At 45.9% G+C, this 23431-nt stretch overlaps 1 protein-coding gene and 1 long non-coding RNA gene across 4 annotated transcripts in view; one reads left to right on the forward strand and one right to left on the reverse strand.

Annotated features, from left to right (window-relative positions):
* LOC141059753 (uncharacterized) overlaps positions 1 to 19274 on the reverse strand; it is a 33792-nt gene extending 14518 nt beyond the window's left edge. For both annotated transcript variants that reach the window (XR_012222596.1, XR_012222601.1), the window contains exon 1: positions 19138 to 19274. This is a non-coding gene — a long non-coding RNA (uncharacterized lncRNA). The remainder of the gene's footprint in view (positions 1 to 19137) is intronic.
* The window catches only part of LOC141059633 (zinc finger protein 474-like), a 38149-nt gene continuing 29841 nt past the window's right edge, over positions 15124 to 23431 (forward strand). Inside the window, exon 1 of one of the 2 annotated variants that reach the window (XM_073555741.1) lies at positions 15124 to 15242. The gene's annotated coding sequence lies outside the window, so the exon portion shown is untranslated. Of the gene's footprint in view, positions 15243 to 19169; positions 19286 to 23431 lie in introns of those variants that run through there. The other variant, XM_073555820.1, reaches the window with a different exon arrangement.

Genomic DNA, 23431 nt, shown 5'->3' on the forward strand with positions numbered 1-23431 from the left:
TGGCGGCGTCTGTCACTCTCAATCTGCCGCTGGTCTCCCGCTTCCCCCCGCTCTTATCCTACCTTGTCTTGCGCAGGAACGCTCCTTCTGCCGCCCTCTGACGCGTCCTCCGTGCCCCGACCGGAAATCGTCATCTCTGGGCGCCCGGAAGTGACGCGCCGCCGCTCTGATGCGTTCTGGCCGGGGAAGCAGGGATGGGTCCCGGAGCGACGCTCCACGGGACACCCGGCGGGGAACCCCCCTTAGGGGGGGTGCCGCTTACATCGTCCGACCCGGAGGAGTTGGCGGTTAGGACCCCGAACCTCCTGGCCCCGGTAAGATCTTTGTATGCTGCGGCTGCGGCGCTCTCGTGCCTGTCCTTACAGGGACAGGAAAAACACTGGAGTGTGGTGTGGGAGGGGACCTTTTAACCTCTCGTGCATTTCCTGTCCCTGGAAGGATGAAAGGACAACCCCATGGTGCTGTCAGGATAGAACGTCCTGGAAATATGTCTTATATTCTAGTTTCTTCAAAGTAGCCACCTATTGCATTGATTACTGCTTTCCACACTCTTGGCATTCTCTTGATGAGCTTCAAGAGGTAGTCACCAGAAATGGTCTTCCAACAGTCTTGAAGGAGTTCCCAGAGATGCTTAGCACTTGTTGGCCTTTTTGCCTTCACGCTGCGGTCCAGCTCACCCCAAACCATCTCGATTGGGTTCAGGTCTGGTGACTATGGAGGCCAGGTCATCTGGCGTAGCACCCAATCACTCGCCTTCTTGGTCAAATAGCCCTTACACAGGCTGGAAGTGTGTTTGGGGTCATTGTCCTGTTGCAAAATAAATTATGGTGCAACTAAAACGCAAACCGGATCATAGCATGCCACTGCAAGATGCTGTGGTAGCCATGCTGGTTCAGTATGCCTTCAATTTTCCAATTTTGAATAAATCCCCAACAGTGTCACCAGCAAAGCATCCCCACACCATCACACCTCCTCCTCCATGCTTCACGGTGGGAGCCAGGCATGTAGAGTCCATCCGGTCACCTTTTCTGCATTGCACAAAGACACGGTCGTTGGAACCAAAGATCTCAAATTTGGACTCATCAGACCAAAGCACAGATTTCCACTGGTCTAATGTCCATTCCTTGTGTTCTTTAGCCCAAACAAGTCTCTTCTGCTTGTTGCCTGTCCTTAGCAGTGGTTTCCTAGCAGGTATTTTACCATGAAGTCCTGCTGCACAAAGTCTCCTCTTAACAGTTGTTGTAGAGATGTGTCTGCTGCTAGAACTCTGTGTGGAATTGACCTGGTCTCTAATCTGAGCTGCTGTTAACCTGCGATTTCTGAGGCTGGTGACTCAGATGAACTTATCCTCTGCAGCAGAGGTGACTCTTGGTCTTCCTTTCCTGGGTTGGTCCTCATGTGAGCCAGTTTCTTTGTAGCGCTTGATGGTTTTTGCCACTGCACTTGGGGACGCTTTCAAAGTTTTCCCAATTTTCCGGACTGACTGACCTTAATTTCTTAAAGTAATGATGGCCACTCGTTTTTCTTTACTTAGAATTTGTATTATGGCAAGAAAAAAGCAGCTAACAGTCTATTCAGTTGGACTATCAGCTGTGTATCCACCAGACTTCTGCACAACACAACTGATGGTCCCAACTCAATTTATAAGGCAAGAAATCCCACTTATTAAACCTGACAGGGTACACCTGTGAAGTGAAAACCATTTCCGGTGACTACCTCTTGAAGCTCATCAAGAGAATGCCAAGAGTGTAGTAATCAAAGCAAAAGGTGGCTACTTTGAAGAACCTAGGATATAAGACATATTTTCAGTTGTTTCACACTTTTTTGTTAATTATATAATTCCACATGTGATAATTCATTGTTTTGATGCCTTCAGAATGAATCTACAATTTTCATAGTCATGAAAATAAAGAAAACTCTTTGAATGAGAAGGTATGTCCAAACTTTTGGTCTATACTGCGTGTGTGTATGTATGTATATATATATATAATTTCATGGAGTCCTACATAGCATAATAGCCACTAAATCAGTTGCCGGCTTCTGTAAAATCATTACAAAACCCGACATGAAATGACACATGGTTTACATACAGTAAACCATTTCATTTCGTTTTTTATATGTCTTAGACAAATATTTGGATTAGTGTATGTGTGTAAAATTTTGCACATGTAGGTGTTAAATTAACAGGTAAATTCATTGAAAAAAAAATTGTGTGGGCTCCCGCAGTAATTTCTCCACCAGAGAGGGAAAGACAGTGATTGAGGGCACAGATTAACAGCCTAGAGAGGGACCATAGTTTTTGCCCCCCCCCCCCACAGCTAAAAAAAAATCTGCCCCCAGCCACCCCTATTAGGGTACGTGCAGACGCTGCGGAATGGGGTGCGGATTTGGCCGTGCGGATTTTGTAAAATCCGCAGGTAAATCTGCAGGTCAAAAGACCTGCGGTTTTACCTGCGGATTAGCCTGCGGTTTTTCATCTACACAATGGAGGAGATTGCAAACCACAGCGGAATCTGCAGAAAGAATTGACATGTCAATTCTTTCTGCGGTTTTGAAACCGCGCGGAAAAGTCCGCACCGTCTGCACTGCGGTTTTTAATATCCATAGGATATTAGGGTACTGTACACCGCAGATAAAACTGCTGCGGATCTGCAGCGGCCAAATCCGCTGGGGAACCGCAGCAGAATCCGCAGCGTGTGCTCACACCCTAAGATGCGTCTTTTCTGGCACTGAGCCTCTCTATTCCCATTGCCTTTAGTGATCGCTCATGGGTTAATGTCACCTTGCTATTGAAAGATGACATTAAGCCGGGTTAATAATGGAGAGGTGTCAATAAGACACCTCTCCATTATTAATCCTATAGTAGTAAAGGGTTAAAAAAGACATTAATTAAAAATTCTTTTAATGAAATAATCACACAAAGTTTTTCACCAAATTTATTATTCTGCTAATCCAACAGAATCCCTTGTTATCCTGAAAAAAGATATAAAACCAACAATATCCATACCTCTCCGACGGTTCAGTCAGGTCACCTGTTGCAATCACAAGGGGTTAACTAGTTTACAACAGGAGCCGATGCTAATGCTATCGGCCCCGCTGTAAACCACTGCAGAATGAATGAAGTCATGCCGACGCAGGCGCCCCAGCTGACCGGCAATAAACTGATTAGCATGGGAAAGTTTCTGGACTTTTTCCCACGCTCCTGAGTTCACCTCAGGTCAGCTGGGGACTCCGTGCAGCCTCACTGACATCACTGAGGCTGCGCGAAGTCCTCGGCTGACCGGAGGTGAATTGACAGTGTGGGAAAAAGTTCAGAAACTTTCCCATCTCCGGTCAGCCGGTGCGCCTGCGCAGACATGATTTAATTAATTCTGCAGTGGTTTACAGCGGGGCTGTTAGCATTAGCACCGGTCCCTGTTGTAAACTAATTAACCCCTTGTGATGGATTGCAGCGGGGGACCTGACTGAACGGCGGAGAGATATGGACATTGTTGTTTTTTTTATTTTATTTTTTTTTTCAGGATAACAAGGGATTCTGTTGGATTAGCAGAATAATAAATTTGGTCAAAAACTTTGTGTAATTATTTCATTAAAAGAATTTTTAATTAATGTGTGTCTTTTTTAACCCTATACTACTATAGGATTAATAATGGAGAGGTGTCTGTCTTACTGACACCTCTCCATTATTAACCCGCCTTAATGTCACCTTTCAATAGCAAGGTGACATTAAGCTATTATTATTATTAACCCATGAGCCACTGCTAAAGGCAATGGGAATAGAGAGGCTAAGTCCCAGAAAAGGCGCATCTTATAGATGCACCTTTTCTGGGGTGGCTGGGAGATTTTTTTTTAGCCGGGGGGGCCAAAAACAATGGTCCCTCTCTAGGCTATTAACATCTGCCCTCACTCATTGGCTTTCCCTCTCCGGTGGAGAAATTACCGCGGGAGCCCACACAATTTTTTTCAACGAATTTACCCGTTAAATTAACACCTACATGTCCAAAATTTTACACACAAACACTAATCTAATTATTAGTCAAAGACATATAAAAAAACTCTATGAAATGATTTACTGTATGTCAACCATGTGTCATTTCATGTCGGGTTTTGTAATGATTTTACAGAAGCCAGCAATTGATTTAGCAGCTATTATGCTATGTAGAAATCTATGAAAAAAAATAAAATTATATATATTGTGAGGTAGCGCTGTCATGTAAGTAAGGGGTTCTCGCTTGCAGCGATCGAAAAACACATCCGGCACAGGATTTTCCAACAAATCATAGTCTATGAGGTTTATTCATCCTTCATAAACCTCCAGCAGCAATATACACAGCATTACAGGAGAGCGTCCATTATACAGGCTATTTAGCCCCAGGGTTATCTCACCCACGTCAGGGTTCCCACTAACAGCAGTGACAGTTTTGGTATCCACTCCAGAATCGACTCCCACGTTTCATCGTCCAAGTGACCCAGGTCTCTTTCCCACCTAGCCCTCGCATTGATTGGATATCCAAGTAAGTGAGTATGTATTAGGTCTCTATATATGGAGGAGATGACCCCCCCCTCATAGTCACACACACACACACACACACACACACACACACACACACACACACACACACACACACACACTCCAGCATTAGGTCGCCCTGAATTTTAAGGAAATCATCTCTGTTTTGAGCTCTGTACGCATGCCGCATCTGAGCATATTGATATTCCCCGGAGGCCTTAAGACCATATTCCGACTGCAGCCTGGAAAAAGACTTCAACTCCCGCTGCTCTAATATCTGAAAGACATAACGTATCCCCCTGGCCAGCCATTCCGACAAACATCCCAACTTCATAAACACCCGAAGATTGTTATTATGCCATAACGGAGAAAACCTAGAATCATAGAGTTGGAAGGGACCTCCTGGTCCATCTGGTCCATCCCCCTGTTCAAAGCAGGATTTGCTAAATCATCCCAGACAGATGTCTGTCCAGCCTCTGTTTGAAGACTTCTATTGAAGGAGAACTCACCACCTCCCGTGGCAGCCTGTTCCACTCATTGATCACTCTGTCAAAAAGTTTTTGGCTGTTTCTCCAGGCTGCAGAAGTCCACTCACTCCTCAGGGACTCTCAGATACTGGCCGCCATTACACACACAGCCGCTCCACAGGCTGCTGTTAGTGAGGAGATCCTTCTCCTCACGGGACCTTCCAAACTGGACCAATCAGGTCCCAGCATTCACTCCATGTGACCTAACCTGGCCACATTATATGGTCCATAGCCATGCCCACCGGGTCACATGACTATGACCTCACCACAGGTCCTTCACACAGACATATATACTTTACAATAGCATTCATAAACATACATATGTCTCTATCTCAAGGTCACCCACCTTGAGATACATAATGGCTCTTCAACCACTCACACTCTTGGGACATCCACACAGCGCCCCCTCGTGGACACAGTGGTCATTACACCACTATATATATATAACGCTGTAAGCGTCACTCTGTCTGAAGACTATATAGACTGCGCAAGCGCGACGCGCCTGCGCAGTCTGGCTCCAGACAGAATGAGGCATCCAGCGGTGAGGAGTGTGTATGGCGTCGGAGATGGCGGTATGCGTACACACTGCATACCGCGATCTCGGGCGCCATACTTACCTGACCGGGAGTAGCATTGCCATGGTGCTTCTCACCACTGATTACAGTCAACATTGTAATCCTGGCTAATGTTATGTCCATGTAAGTCATTTAATATATGAAATCCAGTTGTGCTTTTTTTATTTTTTTAACTCAAATAGATTTTTATTAAGAAGAACATCACAGTATTCATACAACAGTGGTACAAGCATTTTTGATTTTACCATAAACCCCCCCCCTCAACAATGCAAACTCACCCCACCCCCAGCCCTTCCCCCCCTTTAGACAGCTCGTATTATCCCTTTAACACCACCTGTACACGTATATAGAATTGCATTATACAACATCGTCTGTTATAGCAGTGTAGACAAACAACCGCAATATACAGTACTTACCCCCCCTAGACCGTTCATTCACCTATCCACTCATCCCAATTCCATCCAAGGTGTCCACAGTTTGTCATACATCACCAGTTTTCCCCTTTTTTTGTAGACCCCCTTCTCCAGCTTAAGGACATGCTTCACATAGGCAAAGTATTCTCCCCTTGAAGGTGGATCCTCCTTTATCCAATTCCTCGCTATTACCTTTCGAGCCAAATATAGTAATCTAGCAATTGCCACCTTCAGATTGTTTTCGACTTATCTCCTCCACATATCCCAGCAAGAAAACCACTGGCTTTCTTGGGACCACACACCTATAAGCCACTTCCACACTCAGGATCATTAACCAAAATGCAGCCAATCTTGGACACGTCCACAGCATATGAAAGAATCCAGCATTTTCGTTCTTACACCGAGGACACTCAGAGTTAGACCGTAATCCAGTCCTATACATGACTTCCGGAGACCTATATACTCTATGTAAAATATAAAGCTGAGAGAGTCTATACGGCTCACTCAGTGACAGTTTTAGTATCCACTCCAGAATCGACTCCCACGTTTCATCGTCCAAGTGACCCAGGTCTCTTTCCCACCTAGCCCTCGCATTGATTGGATATCCAAGTATGTATTAGGTCTCTATATATGGAGGAGATGACCCCCCCCTCATAGTCCCCCACACACACACACACACACTCCAGCATTAGGTCGCCCTGAATTTTAAGGAAATCATCTCTGTTTTGAGCTCTGTACGCATGCCGCATTTGAGCATATTGATATTCCCCGGAGGCCTTAAGACCATATTCCGACTGCAGCCTGGAAAAAGACTTCAACTCCCGCTGCTCTAATATCTGAAAGACATAACGTATCCCCCTGGCCAGCCATTCCGACAAACATCCCAACTTCATAAACACCCGAAGATTGTTATTATGCCATAACGGAGAAAACCTAGAATCATAGAGTTGGAAGGGACCTCCTGGTCCATCTGGTCCATCCCCCTGTTCAAAGCAGGATTTGCTAAATCATCCCAGACAGATGTCTGTCCAGCCTCTGTTTGAAGACTTCTATTGAAGGAGAACTCACCACCTCCCGTGGCAGCCTGTTCCACTCATTGATCACTCTGTCAAAAAGTTTTTTCTAATATCTAATCTGTGTCTCCTCCCATTCAGTTTCATCCCATTGCTTCTAGTCTTTCCTTGTGCAAATGAGAATAAAGATGATCCTTCTACAATGTGACAGCCCTTGATCCCTTGAGATATTTGTAGACAGCTATTAAGTCTCCTCTTAGTCTTCTCTTTTGCAAGCTAAACATTCCCAAATCCTGCAACCTTTCCTTATAAGACAGGGTTTGCAGACCGGTCACCATTCTGGTCGCTCTTTTCTGAACTTGCTCCAGTTTGTTGATGTCTTTTTTAAAATGTGGCACCCAAAACTGGACACAGTATTCCAGATGAGGTCTGACCAAAGAGGAGTAGAGGGCAATAATGACTTCACGTGATCTAGACTGTATGCTTCTGTTAATACATCCTAGAACTGCATTTGCCTTTTTTGCTGCTGCATCACACTGTTGACTCATTCAGTCTGTGATCTATTAGTATGCCCAAGTGATTTTCACATGTGCTGTTGCTTAGCCCTATTCCTCCCATTCTGTATATGCTTTTTTATTGCCCAGATGTAGTACTTTGCATTTTTCCCTGTTGAAAACCATTCTATTAGTTACTGCCTCTGCTCCAGTTTATCTTTTTGAATCCTCTCTTCTCTAGTATTAGCTATCCCTCCTAGCTTTGTGTCATCAGCAAAATTAATTAGTTTACCCTCAATTCCTTCATCTAAATCGTTGATAAAGATGTTGAACAATACAGGGCCCAGGACAGAGCCCTGTGGTACCCCACTTGAGACATTCTTCCAACTAGATGTGCAGCCATTTACGACCACGCTTTGGGCCCGATCACTAAGCCAGCTATGAATCCACCTAACAGTTGTCTTGTCCATTCCATACTTAGCCATTTTTTCAATAAGGATTGTGTGAGATACTTTGTCAAATGCTTTGCTGAAGTCAAGATATACTATATCTACAGCATTTCCCTAATCCACCCAATCAGTGATTCTGTCATAGAAGGAAATTAAGTTAGTCTGAAATGAATTATTAGTTACCAACCCATGCTGACTGTTTAATCACTTCATTCTTATCCAGGTACTTACATACATGCTGTTTAATAATTTGTTCAAAGATCTTTCCTGGTATGGAAGTCAGACTCACCGGCCTATAGTTGCCTGGGTCCACCTTCTTCCCCTAGTTAGACAGGTGACCCCCCGAATTTGTTTGATCCTCCCCCATATTTTATGAATCAGAAATAGTGTTGGGTAGATTTTCCCAAGCGCCCCCAGGGACCCATCCTCCAAGCACTGAACTGCCGGTCTTCTCTTCATCAGCCCCTCTATCAAATGCTGTACCACACTGGAGGTCTCCTCATCCGCCCAACCGTGGAGATGCTGGCACTGTGCCGCAATAAATATTTCACGGTTAGGCAAAGCCAATCCCCCCCCCCCTCTTCCTTAGGCCGCTGAAGCGTCTCCAACCTAATACGGGGATGCTGCTTCCCCCATACCAAACTCCTAAATAAAGAGTTGATCTGTTTAAATTTCCCACGGGGTATCCAAATAGGTGCATTGTGAAGTACATATAGTATCTTATGCATCAGAATCATTTTGATGAGATTGACCTGTCCAACCACCGACAAGTGTAGCTTAGTCCAGGCCCCCACCTTCGCCTTAAGAACCCCCAGTACAGGAGTCAGATTCTTATGCAGATAGTCTGTAACTGGCATAGAGACCCATATCCTTAAGTATTTAAACTGATCTACCACTTTAAGTCTGCCCCCACCTACAGCGTCCCTCACCTTATCCACTACATCATCGACCTTAAACAGAATTGATTTATTCCAGTTTATCCCCAGCCCCGACAAGGATCCAAATTCCTCAAGAAGCTGCATGGCATTCCCCAGAGAAGTGTGTGGATCACCCAAGAACATTAGTATATCGTCTGCAAAGAGCGTTATCTTTTCCTCTATTGACCCATACCTGAACCTAGACACCCCGGTAGACTGTCGAATCTTTGCGGCAACGGTTCCACCGCAAAAGCAAACAAAAGAGGGGAGAGTGGACACCCCAGTCTCGTCCCTCTGTGCAACTTTATAGTTTGGGATAGCTCCCCATTCACCCTGATTTTTGCTAACGGTTGCGCACACAGCAGTTGAACCCATGACAGAAATTGCGGACCAAAGTCCAAACAGCACAGAACCTGCCACAAATATCCCCACTCCACACTATCAAAAGCCTTATGAGCATCTAAGGATGCAATAACAGTCTGACCGCAGTTGTCGGCCCGCAGCTGCATATTCATAAAAAGCCTTCTCAGGTTACCAGCCGCAGATTTGTCGGGCATAAAGCCGGACTGATCCGGATGTATCAACTTCGAGACAACACCCGTCAGCCGGTTCGCTAATACCTTAGCCAGAAGCTTAACATCCGTTGTGAGCAAAGAGATTGGGCGATATGACTCAGGCTGCTGTAGATCTTTATCCTCTTTCGGTGTTACCACTATTATGGCTTCTCTCATTGAAGCTGGCAAAGTCCCTCTACACTTAGCATCCTTCAATACCACTCTCAATCTGGGCACTAACACTTCCTCCATACCTTCATAAATTTCAGCTGGTAACCCGTCTACTCCTGGCGCCCTCCCCCTTGACATTGACCCTAGTGCCCGGCTCAGCTCTTCGTCCGCTTTGCCTGTCAGCATCTCCCAGTTTAAGCAGCCCAAGCCCCCTCCAAGAATGCCACAGTGTCTCCCACCGATGCTCCCACCTGAGAGGAGTATAAGTCTGCATAAAAGTCCGTGAAGACCCCTAAAATGTCAGGGGTCTCCAACACCCTCGTGCCATTTCCTGAAACCAATGAATGCACAAACAAGGTACCCCTCTGGGCAGAAGCAATCAGCGACAGCATGCGGTCCACCTTCTGCCCTTTCTGGTAATAAGCCAGTTGCTGAAACTCTCTTTTCCTCTCAGTCTCCGCCCTTTCCAAAAGAGTTTTATCCATATTATTCTGAGCTTCCTTTAACCGTTTCCCGGCCTCTGGGGTACCAAGTAAAGCCATCTCATGTTCCGCTGCTCTCAGTCTTTCCTCCACTACTTTCTCTGCCTGTTTTGCCCGCCTCTTACACCTATTGATATCTCTAGACAGCAAACCCCTCAAATACGCTTTCATGGCCTCCCATATAGTGGATATATCTGCCCTCACATCATTAAATTCAAAAAACTCCTCTACCTCCCGCTGTATACTCTTAAGATATATACAATACAACCAATTGGGGTGTATTTTCCACTCTCCCCTGCACATGGCATGCGTACCCGCCGGCTGCAGCTCCACCTCTATCGGACTGTGATCCGAAACAGCCCGTGGCAGTTACCTCACATCCCCCACCATCGTGTCCATCATTCCATTGCTGAGCACCATATCTATTCTAGATAGGGTATCATGGGCAGGCGAATAACAAGAATATCCCCTCTCTCCAAGATGTCGCACTCTCCATAAATCATGCCAATTTCCCAAACATATGTACCAAATGCAGTAGCGTGACCTTCGGTCCTACTCTGTGTGTTTTTGTTTTTGTCCCAGAAATCATCACAAATATTATTAAGGTCCCCAATAATTAAGGCTATGTACCCACGTAGCGATTTTTAAGCGTTTTTGCCGCGATTTTCGGCGCGAAAACGTTTAAAAATCATGCACAGAACGCCCCCCATGCATTCCTATGGCATTCCGCACATTCTGTGCTAATGCTGCGCTTTTTTCCGCGGCGGAATCGCATCGCGGAAAAAAATCGCAGCATGCTCATTCTTTTGTGCGGAATCGCAAAGAATTGCCGCGATTCCGCACCCATAGGAATGCATGAGAATCGCTTACTTCCCGCATGTGGCTATGCCCACCATGCGGGAAGTTAAGTGTCTCATGTGCGGTTGGTACCCACGGTGTGGAGGAGAGGAGACTGTCCTCCAGGCCCTGGGCACCATACCCCTGTGAAAAAAAAGAATAAAAAAATCGGGGTATATTTACCTTCTGATGTCCCGCGCTGCATTCCCGGCCTAGCGTTCCCAGTATTGCCTTGCGGCAAGGCCCTGTAATGACGTGGTCTCGCGAGATCGCTATAGTAACGCGAGACTACGTCATCACAGGTCTCGCAAGGCATTACTGGGAACGCTGAGGCCCGGGAATGCAGCGCGGGACGCCGGAAGGTAAATATACCCCGATTTTTTTTATTTTTTTTTAGCATTTTAACATTTTATCTTTTACTATTGAGGCCGCATAGGCGGCCTCAATAGTAAAAACCTGGTCACACTTGTCAAACACTATGTTTGACGAGTGTGACCAACCTGTCAATCACTTTCCAAGCGATGCTTCAAATCGTTTGGAAAGTGCTTGAATATCGCACGCGAAAATCACGGCAAAATTGCGATCATAATCGCGGTAAAATCGCGGTGAAATCGCGCGGGAAAAAACGCGCGATTTCTGGGAAGGAGTCCGGTTTTTAGTGAGCGTTTTAAAACGCTACGTGGGCCCACAGCCTTAGAATGGCATCGACCCCCTCCCCCAAGTTTGACCAACTCTAACACTTTCCTAATTTTCCTGCTGGAATAGGGAGGCGGAATGCACATGGCTGCCACACACATCAACACACCAAACACTCTACATTTCACCACCACATATTGTCCGTCCACATCCACCTCCACTTCCTAACGTGCCCCCGCAGAGATCAGTACTGACACTCCCCTCGAATAAGTAGAAAAGGTAGAATGATATGCTTTTTGTATCCAGTTCCTACGTAAAATGTCAGCCTTCTCACGCACCAAGTGTGTCTCAAGCAGGCATATCATTGAGGCCCTCTGATCGTGAGCGTACTGTAATACCGCCGCTCGTCTGGTCCTATCTGATAGGCCTCTTACATTCCAACTCAATATTTTAATACAGTCCCCCATCACACCGCTCATCATTTTTCAGAATATCCTGTCCCCTTAATACTAGCCGTCTAATCTCTCTACCCTTATAAATCCCAACTCCCTCCCCTGTCCCCCCATATCTAAAGCTTTTTCCTCTCATTGAGAGCGCGGCTCCTCTGACCATTGCAAATACTCTCCCGTAGTTAACCATCTCTTCTCGCCTCCCGCCACCATTACAATACCAACAACAAAGTAAAGAGATTACAATATACATTCGCAGTGCACCATTTTAAATCCTCCTCCTCCCTCCATATTATCTATTACTGCACCCTCTGGCAAAGCAAGCCACATGGACATTCACAGCGCTTCCAAAATTGAGAGCCGCACAAAAAAAGGAACAGGTATAAAAATATACACAATTCTCCTATTCCAGATATATAAAAAAGATTTTCCCACGCATCCAGCACACTGCGGAATCGCAGTCCCCTTTGGCTTGCATTTTCTTAGCATTAATGTCAATCCACTGGGTAGCTTCCTCTGGTGTCAGGAAAAAAATGGACTCTGTCCAAAGCTACCACCCGTAGCCTCGCAGGGAACAGAATGGAGTATTGCACCCCCAATCGTCTCTTGACACCAGTAAACTGCATCCTCTGTTTCTGAATCGCAGCAAAATAATTCGGATAAATGGCAATCCTCTGTCCATCGACCGGGAGATCCTCCATTTCTCTGGCCCTCCTGAGAATAACGCCCCGGTACCTATAGTTCAGTATTTTGGCATAGTACGGGGATTAGCTCCAGGGGCAGGGGGCTGTGGTAGGACCCTGTGAGCTCTCTCTCAACAGCAAAAACTTGTCAGCGTCTCGGCCCCAATTTTCTCCCTCAGCCAGCTTTCAATAAACTCAGGAGGCTTCCTCCCCTCCGTTTTTTCTGGCAGACCAACTATATGGAGGTTATTTCTTCTGGATCTGTTCTCTAGATCCTCATTTTTTGCGGCAAGTTCTGACAGTGCCTGAGCAAACTTTTTCTCCGCTTTACTACATGATCCTCTGCGGTGCTAACACTCACCTCCACTGCACCCATACGTTTATCATGGTTCATGCAGGATGCATCTGGCCCATTTTTTAAATACCGTAAGCCTTTTATCTTGCAGAGTAATATTTTTGTTGCATAGTGGAACTTTAAATGGTCGCCATCATTTCAACAAACTTTGCATAAATCAATCATACAGTAGATTAGTACACTGGTACTTATGAACCACTTCTCCCACTTTCTCCTTCATCCTAAACCTATTATTCGGGGGGGGGGAAATAGAAACCATTTCAGTCAAAGCAATAGGTACCACCAGTACAGTGAGGTGTCAGGTTACATCTCCAATTATACTCTATGGAGAGAGAGTGAGGATCCACAGGGAGTGAGGTGCACACAGTCTGGTGCTGCAGTGTCAGACAACTGTAATACTCAAGTCAAAGCAATAGGTACTGCTAGTAGAATGAGGCCTCAGGTTACATCTCCTATTATACTCTATGGAGAGGGGAGGAGTGGGGAGCCCTGGGGAATGAGGCACACACAGTCTGGTTCTGCAGTGTCAGACAACTGTAATACACAAGTCAAAGCAATAGGTATGCCAATACAATGAGGTGTCAGGTTACACCTCCTATTATACTCTATGGAGAGTGGAAGATTGGGGAGCTCTGGGGAGTGAGGCACACACAGGCTGGTGCTGCAGTGTCAGACAACTGTAATGCACAAGTCAAAGCAATAGGTACCGCTAGTACAATGAGGCGTCAGGTTACATCTCCTATTATACTCTATGGGGAGCCCTGGGGAATGAGGCACACACAGTCTGGTTCTGCAGTGTCAGAAAACTGTAATACACAAGTCAAAGCAATAGGTATGTCAATACAATGAGGTGTCAGGTTACACCTCCTATTATACTCTATGGAGAGTGGAAGATTGGGGAGCTCTGGGGAGTGAGGCACACACAGGCTGGTGCTGCAGTGTCAGACAACTGTAATGCACAAGTCAAAGCAATAGGTACCGCTAGTACAATGAGGCGTCAGGTTACATCTCCTATTATACTCTATGGGGAGCCCTGGGGAATGAGGCACACACAGTCTGGTTCTGCAGTGTCAGACAACTGTAATACACAAGTCAAAGCAACAGGTACCGCCAATGCGATGAGGTGTCAGGTTACATCTATTATATGCTATGGAGAGGGGAGCCCTGAGGAGTGAGGCGCACACAGGCTGTTGCTGAAATGTCAGACAACTGTAATACAGAATAATGAGCTGGATTCACTGCTATAATCGTGTCCCATAATCAATGTGAAAAAAGTCTCTCTGAACAAATGCTTATTAGGCCTGTTTCACAGTTAAGTTATTTGACGTCAGTCCAAATCCGCCAGCTTGTGGAAAAAACGGATCCGTCAGCGTTGTGACATCGAATCCGTTTTAAGAGGTAGTGACCGAAATTTAAAGGAATAGAGAGATAGAGAATTTTTTTTTCTGTGTACGGCTGTTCCGGAACGCTACTCAGGGGGTTAAGAGCCCTGCTCCAGCAAATGTACCGGCCACGCGCAATCTAAATTGGCGGACCATCACTCGGAAAAAACGTTGCAGAGTCCGTCCCATCCGCCTGGGAGACATTAAAATTTTGACGGATCCGTCAAAAAACGGGTAGGACAGATGACCGTCAGTCAAGATCCGCAGCTAATGTAAGTCTATGGGGGAAAAAAAAAAACGGATCCGCCCATTTTTTGGCAGATCCGTTTTTTTTCCCAAAATTGGCAGATTTTGACTGACGTCAAAAAACTGAAGTGTCAAACAGGCCTTAGGATATTGAAAAAAGTATCTGCATTAAAACCTTACAATAAAAAGCAGCTTAGTAATACATATAGCTATTTATATGCTGTCCATCTTGTGACCCGATACAACATTACGTCGTCCTTTATTGTCTTTTTATCTAGTACAAGTCCATACAAGTTGTGGCTTCACGGAATGATCCCAGCGCTCTTGTTACAGCATTAGCACTATTTGCTGAAGTACCTAGAAGCCATTAGTCTGGATGCAGTTTCATCAGGTTTGTTGACATGTTGCTTGGATACTAGGAGACAGTGGCTCCATGCTAGTTACTGCAGCAACACAGAGCTGACATTCCTCTACAACGGGAGGCAGAGGATGAGTAATCCTGGGATAGTTCACGCTAATATCCAGAGTCCTGGAAGATACATCACAATGGTAAGAGAAACGTGCACGCGTCCTCCTGCCCTGCTGTATACATGTAGGCCTTTGTGTGTGTGACACTATATATCAGCATTGTTTATTGGACAAGCGTTGTGGGTTTCCCTCTGAACATACCAACAACGTCAAGTTATATTCACTTGCTAGAGGGGCAGCTTGTGACCTAGTTCTTAAACTTGTCATGAGACACAGCAGTGAAGTCCAAATTTAAAGAAGCGCTCCATCTATACATTTTTATTAAAATGTGTGTATATATGCATCATAGCTAGGGGTTTCGTTCAGGAGGGGGGGGGGGGGGGGGCGAAACTTCCTAACCAGGTAACCTTGATTACAGCTGTGGTGACACACCCTAATAGTGGATGAAAGAGATGTCTGCGCTGTTACTGAAAATAATCTCTACACAAAGACAGTGATATTACCGCCATATGGTCAGTAGTAGATACCAGTTCTATGGAACATATAAGTGATTACTGCACAGATCTAGTTGGTGACTTGCTGCTGATGTTCTTTCTGATGGAATCGTTCACTTTTCCCGTTTTTTCCATCTGGCCCAGACTGACATGACAACTTCTCCACCCAGGACTTGGCTACAGAGAATACAACAAAGACGCATTTCACTTCTCATATTTTCAGCACCATCCCCATCTATCCCCAACCTGCACAAACTCCTTATCCGGCTGATACCCCAATGCTGAGCTGTATGTATCCCTATTACTGCACCTGTACTGTGGTACTGTGTGTCCTCTAGATGGTAAAACAACCCTCTAGAATATGCAGGGCTGACACCAGGAATTTCAGGGCCCCATACTGGCAAAATTTTCAGGGCCCCTTGAGACTCAGCCCAGGCTCCACCCCTTGAACCTTCCACAGTCCCACTGTCCGCCCTTGGAAAAACTCATTTTCTGCACCACGTCCCCACCAATCACACATTAATAGTTCTCATTGAACACTAGATCACATACATAGCCAGCAGCTTTTGTTTTGGCCAAAAGATTTTTTCAGCTGCCACCACAAGGTAGACTCTTTGGGGACTGTAATACTCTGTTCTAACCTATTCAAAATGCAATACTCTTTTTAGGTATATTTTTATTTATGTTTCTTCAAGGGATTGTGTCCCATACTTCTTTTAAATGACCAATAATTCCACATACAAGGGACAAATACAGTCATGCCATGGACAGACCACATAATGACCTATAACATCACATTCAAGGGACAAATACCATCATGCCATGGTCAGACCACATATTGCCACCACAGTGACCTATATTACCACATACAAGGAACAAATATCACCACACCATGGCCGGACCACATATTACCACCACATGGTGACCGTATAATACCACATACAAGAAATACCGCCACACAATGACCAGACAAAATATTAACACCATATAGTGAACGGATAATAATGATGAACTGAAAGGATCTGCCATATAGTGTATGTCCGATTAATGTTCCACTGTTAAATGGAAAAATTGAGACCCAGTGGTGGCTTCAAGAAAAGGAACGGTAACAGCGCATTTCCGGCTCTCTCCATTCATTTGTATAGGAACTCAAAAAAAATTTCTGAATGACCCTGGTGGGACCTTTATGTATGTAACATAGATGATATATCCCAATCAATATGCCATAAATATCCCTGATGGGACAAACCTTCTAATTATATGGTCAACATGTACAAATATATACCTATACTTTAGTCAGAGCCAAGTATACACTAATATAACCTTATACCCCCAGAAGTTGGCCATACTGGGCACAGATAACAGATCTGTGCAGTCAGCAGAGGATTATTACGCTCTGAAATGTACACAAGTCTACAGCACTGATCAGACGATACTGGGGGATGTAACAAGGGCCTGTCTGCTGTCTTCACTCGTCTTTGTTAGTGGATGCTTGGAAACAATTATGAAGCTTTTTTTTATTTGCATTATGCCATTCCTCTGTTATTTCTCCTGAAAATATATGAATAAACTGACAGATGACGGACACTATTCCTCTGCGCTTCCCTATCCAGTCTAACCTTGGCTGATCACTGCCGACAGCATCAGACTGTATGGACGCATCTTATATAGGAGGTGAATGGTAATCCCTCGTTGTCAGTTAGGCCTGGGGTACAGATTTTGCAATGCGACTGACTGAGTGTAACCATTGAGTGAGAATTGCACGGCACGCAGTAAACTGCTTTGTTCAGCATCTGTAGCGCTATAGGTAACATAAGGTTGTGTCTTCTTAGGCCAGGTGATATATGCACTTTTCCAGGAGTAACAACAGAGGAACTGCACAACAAAGGGTCCACAGGCATTATATATTAAAGGGGTTATCCACCACTAGGACAGCCCCTTCTTGGTCAAAATGTCGGCCCTGATAAAATAATAAAGCCTGTACTCACCTCTTGTGCAGGCGCCACTCCAGCGGCGTCGGCAGTCGCTCTCCCCGAGACTCCCGTGCCATGTTGTGTCACACATGTAATAGTTTGGGAAAATATAAAGAGACACCTCAGAGACCATATAAAACAGACATGATAATCAGCGCGGACCCTGACTGCACTCATCTCTAACATATAGTGAAATAACTGCTGTCTAGCTGCATGGACTATTCCATCCATAATGATAAATATGAGAATGCAGAAATAAATACTGGATCCCGCCTGTGCTCTGAACTTGTTCACACACTGCTTTTTTGGATGACAGTTTTCTGCTAAAAAAAAAAAAAATGCCGAATGTTGGCAGGATAAATGCTGCGCACATTATGGGCATTTTTTGTTGCATTCATTTAAAAAGGTAAAAGAAATGCAGCAAAAACACTGGAAGAACTGACACACTGCAATTTTTTAAAAGAACGCACAAGGGCTCAGAAACGCAAGGAAAACATTTTGCAGTTACTGCAAAATGCTCACTTATATATACAGTGTACAGGTATAGAACGTCTGCTCACGTATTATAGATGAGGTGTTATTAAAGGTAAGACTCAGAGGATGATAAATCATGGACATACACACATTGTGTGCTGGCATTGGGGCACAGAGGGCATCGCTCATCTGCAGACATGTACACCGATAGCACCACATATACCAGCACCCTGCAGGAGATTATTCATCAGGGGGGTCTATTACACCAGGCGTCCAATGGGAATCTGCCAGGAAGGGTTAATCATCACTTCAGGCCTGTGATCACACATACACTAGAACCACAGACAGTATAGGCTCACCCTGATTTATCAACAGGAAAATACATATACATTACATACAATATATACTACAGGTACAAGGATCATACATATACTGCACACTATGTATTATGTACAATATATACTACAGATACAAGGATCATCTATAATATAACGCTGTAAGCATCACTCTGTCTGAAGCCTCTATAGACTGTGAAAGCGTGACGCGCCTGCGCGCTGCGCAGTCTTGCTCCAGACAGAGTGCTGCATCCCCCCCAGATCGCAGTATGCGTAAGCACTGAACGCATACCGTGCTCTCCGCAACACCTTACCGATCCGGTGTTGCCGCAGTGTCTTGCGTCTTCATGTGACGTCAGGAGAGGGCAGGTTGTGGCATCGGAATTGGCACATGCGCAGTCTGCGCTTACCGCCGCCATTTTATAGAAGACACTGCAGTGTGTCTTCAAGAAAATGGCGCCGGAAAGCGAGGGCTGCACAGGCGCCTAGTATATATATACTGTCCACTATACATTACATACAATATATACTACAGATACAAGGATCATATACACTGTAAACTATACATTACAAAACAATATTACATATACAAGGATCATCTGCCGTATACCCATACACACTCATTTACAAACAAGAAAACACATATACTGCACACTATATATACACATACCGCCATACTCACACTATTATATATACTTACCTGTGCAGCAGGGCCTTCACCACCTGCCCCATCATCCCAGGGCAGACATCAGTAGGAAGAGTCCACAGCACAGCAGAAGACTATGATGGCTGCTTCCTCTTCCAGGGCAGACACTTGTGACCCCCACCCCCGGTCCCGACTGCAGCAGGTGATGTGAATACAGGATTTGTGTTAATGAGGGGGCAGTGTAGTGCTGTACTGGCAGCTTGTTCCCCCAGGAGTAGTGGGGCCGGGGGTCCCTCCTGCAGCCCAGTGAGAAGCCCTAGTTCTGGAGCCACTAGGAGGCAGCACCACCTTTTCTGGCTCCTCCAGTCTCTTCCTGCTATCACTGCTGCCTTTATGTTCAGGAGCAGGAGGCTGAGAGAAGGTGGAGGCAGCACCTGCTCTGCACACAGAACCAGTGCAGTGAGCAGGGCCATATTTAGAGTTTATGCTGCCCTAGGCACTTTTAGTGCTGCCTCCCCCATTGGTGAGTATGACTAAGGCCGGAATCACACATGTGAGGAACACGGCGGAGTCTCTCGCATCAATACCCGGCACTGCCGCCGTCACTCAGGAGCGGAGCGTGTGGCTCCATGTATTGCTGTGCGGCCGCACACTCCATTCCTGAGTGCCGGGTATTTACACGCGAGATTCAGCCGTATTCCTCGCATGTGTGATCCCGGCCTAATGCAGACACTGTCAGCAGTGACTTAGGCTACTTTCACATCAGTGATTTTTGCCATTCACGGCAGATCCGGCAGTTTTTCCGCATCTGCTGCGTAACAGATCACTTACGGCAACGCTGCATTCGGCCTCATTCATTCCTTATGGGACGTGCGGACATGTGCGGCACTTGCGGTTTTGCCGCGATCCCTCAAGTGCGGTACTTGCAGTGACAGAAAAAAAGCGCAGCTAGCAGTGTTTTTTTGTCTCACCGCAAGTGCCACACATGTCCGCATGTAGCCATCAATACCTGTCCCTGCACCAATGCTAGCTCATCCCTAACCATCCCTCTCTGACCTAAAACTACACTATAACGCTTTAGAAATACAATTAAAGGGAACCTGTCACCCCCCCAGGCATTTTTAACTAAAAGAGCCACCTTGTGCAGCACTAATGCTGCATTCTGTCAAGGTGGCTCTTTTATTTGGCGTCCCACCGCCGAAATAAGGGATTTTAAAATGTATCAGTCATACCTGTAGTTTGTCCGGGGGGCAGGTCTTTCCCCCCCGGACAGAGGCACCTCACATCCATCAGTCATGTCCTCCTTTCGAATTTGGTGCCGCCTCCTCTGCGTTCTTTTCTTTTCATGGCGCCTGTGCTGTAATATTGTTTCTTGGGCATGCGCAGTTAGCTTTGCCCGTCCTGCGACATCACATGATGTCTTTCTTATCGCGCCTGCTTGGGCGCGGTCCCGAGATCCCACCTCACAGTCTCTTCTAATTTATTCACACTGTGGGGCTGGGAATCTTGGGCATGCACAGTAGATCTCTGCGGCTCTCCCTCAAATCCCTCTGCCTCTTTCCTACTGTGCAGCGTCATAGGAATTAGTGATGAGCTGACGATTCCTGTGATCCTGCTTACAAGACATGAGACAATTATTACAGGCCGGGGGATGTAATTACAGGTCGGGAGACTTTTATTACAGGTCAGGGGACGTTATTACTCGACTGGGACATGTATATGTATCACACACAGATACACTGCACTGGGGGGCACAGCATACATGGCCATGCAAGGCCGATAATAATTCAAATACAAATAAATGACAACTGAGACATTAATCGTGGATGAAAAGTGGCCATGCGTTTATTTAGGGTTAATATAAATAAATATTTAAAATCCATTAATAAATACAACCATATAAATACCGGATATTACCAAAACCAAGAAACAATCCGCCCCTTATCGGGCGATTTTCCCACAATAAAGCGCACGACATTGAGTTTAACAAAGGGGAGGGAGGGAGAATCTTCTTATCTTAAGTGAGACTTGTTGACTGAGGTGATAACAGCTCGCACCTGACCTTATATATTGCAAAAAAGACCGCCAAGATGCTTATCTATCAATCACAGCCCGTTTAAAACGGCGCCAACTAAGATAACATTAACCAGTTAACACCGGTTCAAAACCCATTAACCCAAGCTTGGCCTTATTTTCATTTTTCATGAGGAGAAATGTAATAAAAACACGGTCTGCCTGGCCATAGGACCCCCCTTTCTTTCTGAATGCTTTTTGCGGGGGGGGGGGGGGATTACACAGATACACTGCACTGGGGGGCATAGCATGCACACAGATACACTGCACTGGGGGGGTACAGGATACACACAGATACACTGCACTGGGGGGGTACAGGATACACACAGATACACTGCACTGGGGGGGTACAGGATACACTTGCCTTTCCAAGCTGCTTTTTTTTCTCTCCTCCTTTCTCCCCCCTTTTCTGTTTGGCTGTCAGATCGCAGGACCTGGACCTCCCTAGCCGGCTGCGATCTGGACTGGGGGTGCTGTGCAGCTCTGGATCTCCTCTTTCCAGCCAGGTGAGTTTAGCAGACACTGACTGCACACAGTGAGGGCATGTCTGCAGTGCAGGGATGCGGCTGCCGGCACCCGGCCTTTAACCCAGCAAACAGCAAGCGGCCTGAAACTGCTGCTGGGGGACCGGCCCGGGGCATCCACACACTGTCCAGTCCGCCCCTGGCAGGATCCGAAACCACAGCAGCCGGAAGACTGAGTCTCCAACCCCGGACTGTCAGGCAGGAACTGAACTTGGCACCTCAGTGAGGAGGGGGCGGGGCCTGTAGTGTGACATGTTTCTGTTTCTTGCTCCCTGTGCAGTACTGGACAGAGCTGGTCCGAGACCCCCACAGCAGCCAGAAGACTGAGGTGGGTGGGCGGGAGGGCCACCGGACTATTAAAAAAAACCCCTTGCCTTGCTCAGGTGCCCCCCCCGCATCCTTCCGCCCTAGGCACGTGCCCTAAAGTGCCTAGTGGCAAATACGGCCCTGGCAGTGAGGATCTTGTGCATCGCGTTTGCTGCACTGAGTGCAGTGACATCAGAGAGGAGCGATGAAGTTGGCCCATAATGCCACTGGCCCAGCAGGAAAGTGCCACCCCTGTACCTGGAGCCCGATGAGCAGAAGGAAAAGTGGTGGAGCCTAAAGTGTGTGAGCCATGCTGCCAGCTGTGTCATTCAGTAAGGGCCCTACCTCCTTGCTTCTACTGACCGGGCCCCATACACAAGTAAGGGTAGTAATGCCCTGATAGCGGCCCTGAGAATATGCAAGTGCCCTTGAAAACAGTGTCCATATTTTACCACCTAGAAAGTAATAATGTCCTCTGTATGCCCCTTTGACAGTCACAGTTACCTGAGTTTCCCTATAACAATAAGTGCCCACTTTACATTTAATAGCGTCTCAAGTCTCCCCCTGTACAGCTCCCCTATACACAGTATGATGCTTTCTTATACACAGTATAATGCCCTCTCATTGTATATTACCACTCACACAGTATACTGACCCCTTAGTAGCCCCCAAATTAGTTGATGGTGCCAACACTATGAGGCCCCCTTACTGTAATCTCCATACTATATGATGACCTCCATATAGTATAATGCACCAGATAGTCCTCTATAGTATAATGCATTCCCTAAGGCCTGTATAGCATTATATGGTCCCAATAGACATACTCTTTTTAGTATAATGCACCCCTATAGGCAGACTACATATAGTGTAATACACCCCCCATAGGCAGACTCTATAGTATAATGCATTCCCCATAGGCAGACTCCATATAGTATAATACACCTCCCATAGGCAGACTCTATAGCATAATGCACTCCCCATAGACAGACTCCATATAGTATAATGCACGACCCATAGGCAGACTCTATAGTATAATGCACTCCCATAAGCCGACTCCATATAGTATAATGCACACCAAATAGGCATACTCTATATATAGGATAATGCACTCCCCATAAGTAGACTCTATATTATAATGCAGTCCTCATAGGCAGACTCTATATTGTATAATGTACCCCCCATAGGCAGACTCTATAATATGTTCTCCACATAGTCAGTCTACATATAGTATAATACACAGCCCATAGGCAGACTCTATAATATAATGCACTCAACATAGGCAGACTACATACAGTATAATGCACACCCCTTAGGCAGACTATAATATAATGCACTCCACATAGGCAGACTCTATATTGTATAATGCACCCCTCCATAGGCAGACTCTATAGTATAATGCACCCCCATAGGCAGACTCTATAGTATAATCCACCCCCATTCAGCTA

The sequence above is a fragment of the Dendrobates tinctorius genome, unplaced genomic scaffold (genome assembly GCF_039654945.1).
Source record: "Dendrobates tinctorius isolate UK_male_01 unplaced genomic scaffold, ASM3965494v1 ptg000003l, whole genome shotgun sequence".
NCBI lineage: Eukaryota > Metazoa > Chordata > Amphibia > Anura > Dendrobatidae > Dendrobates > Dendrobates tinctorius.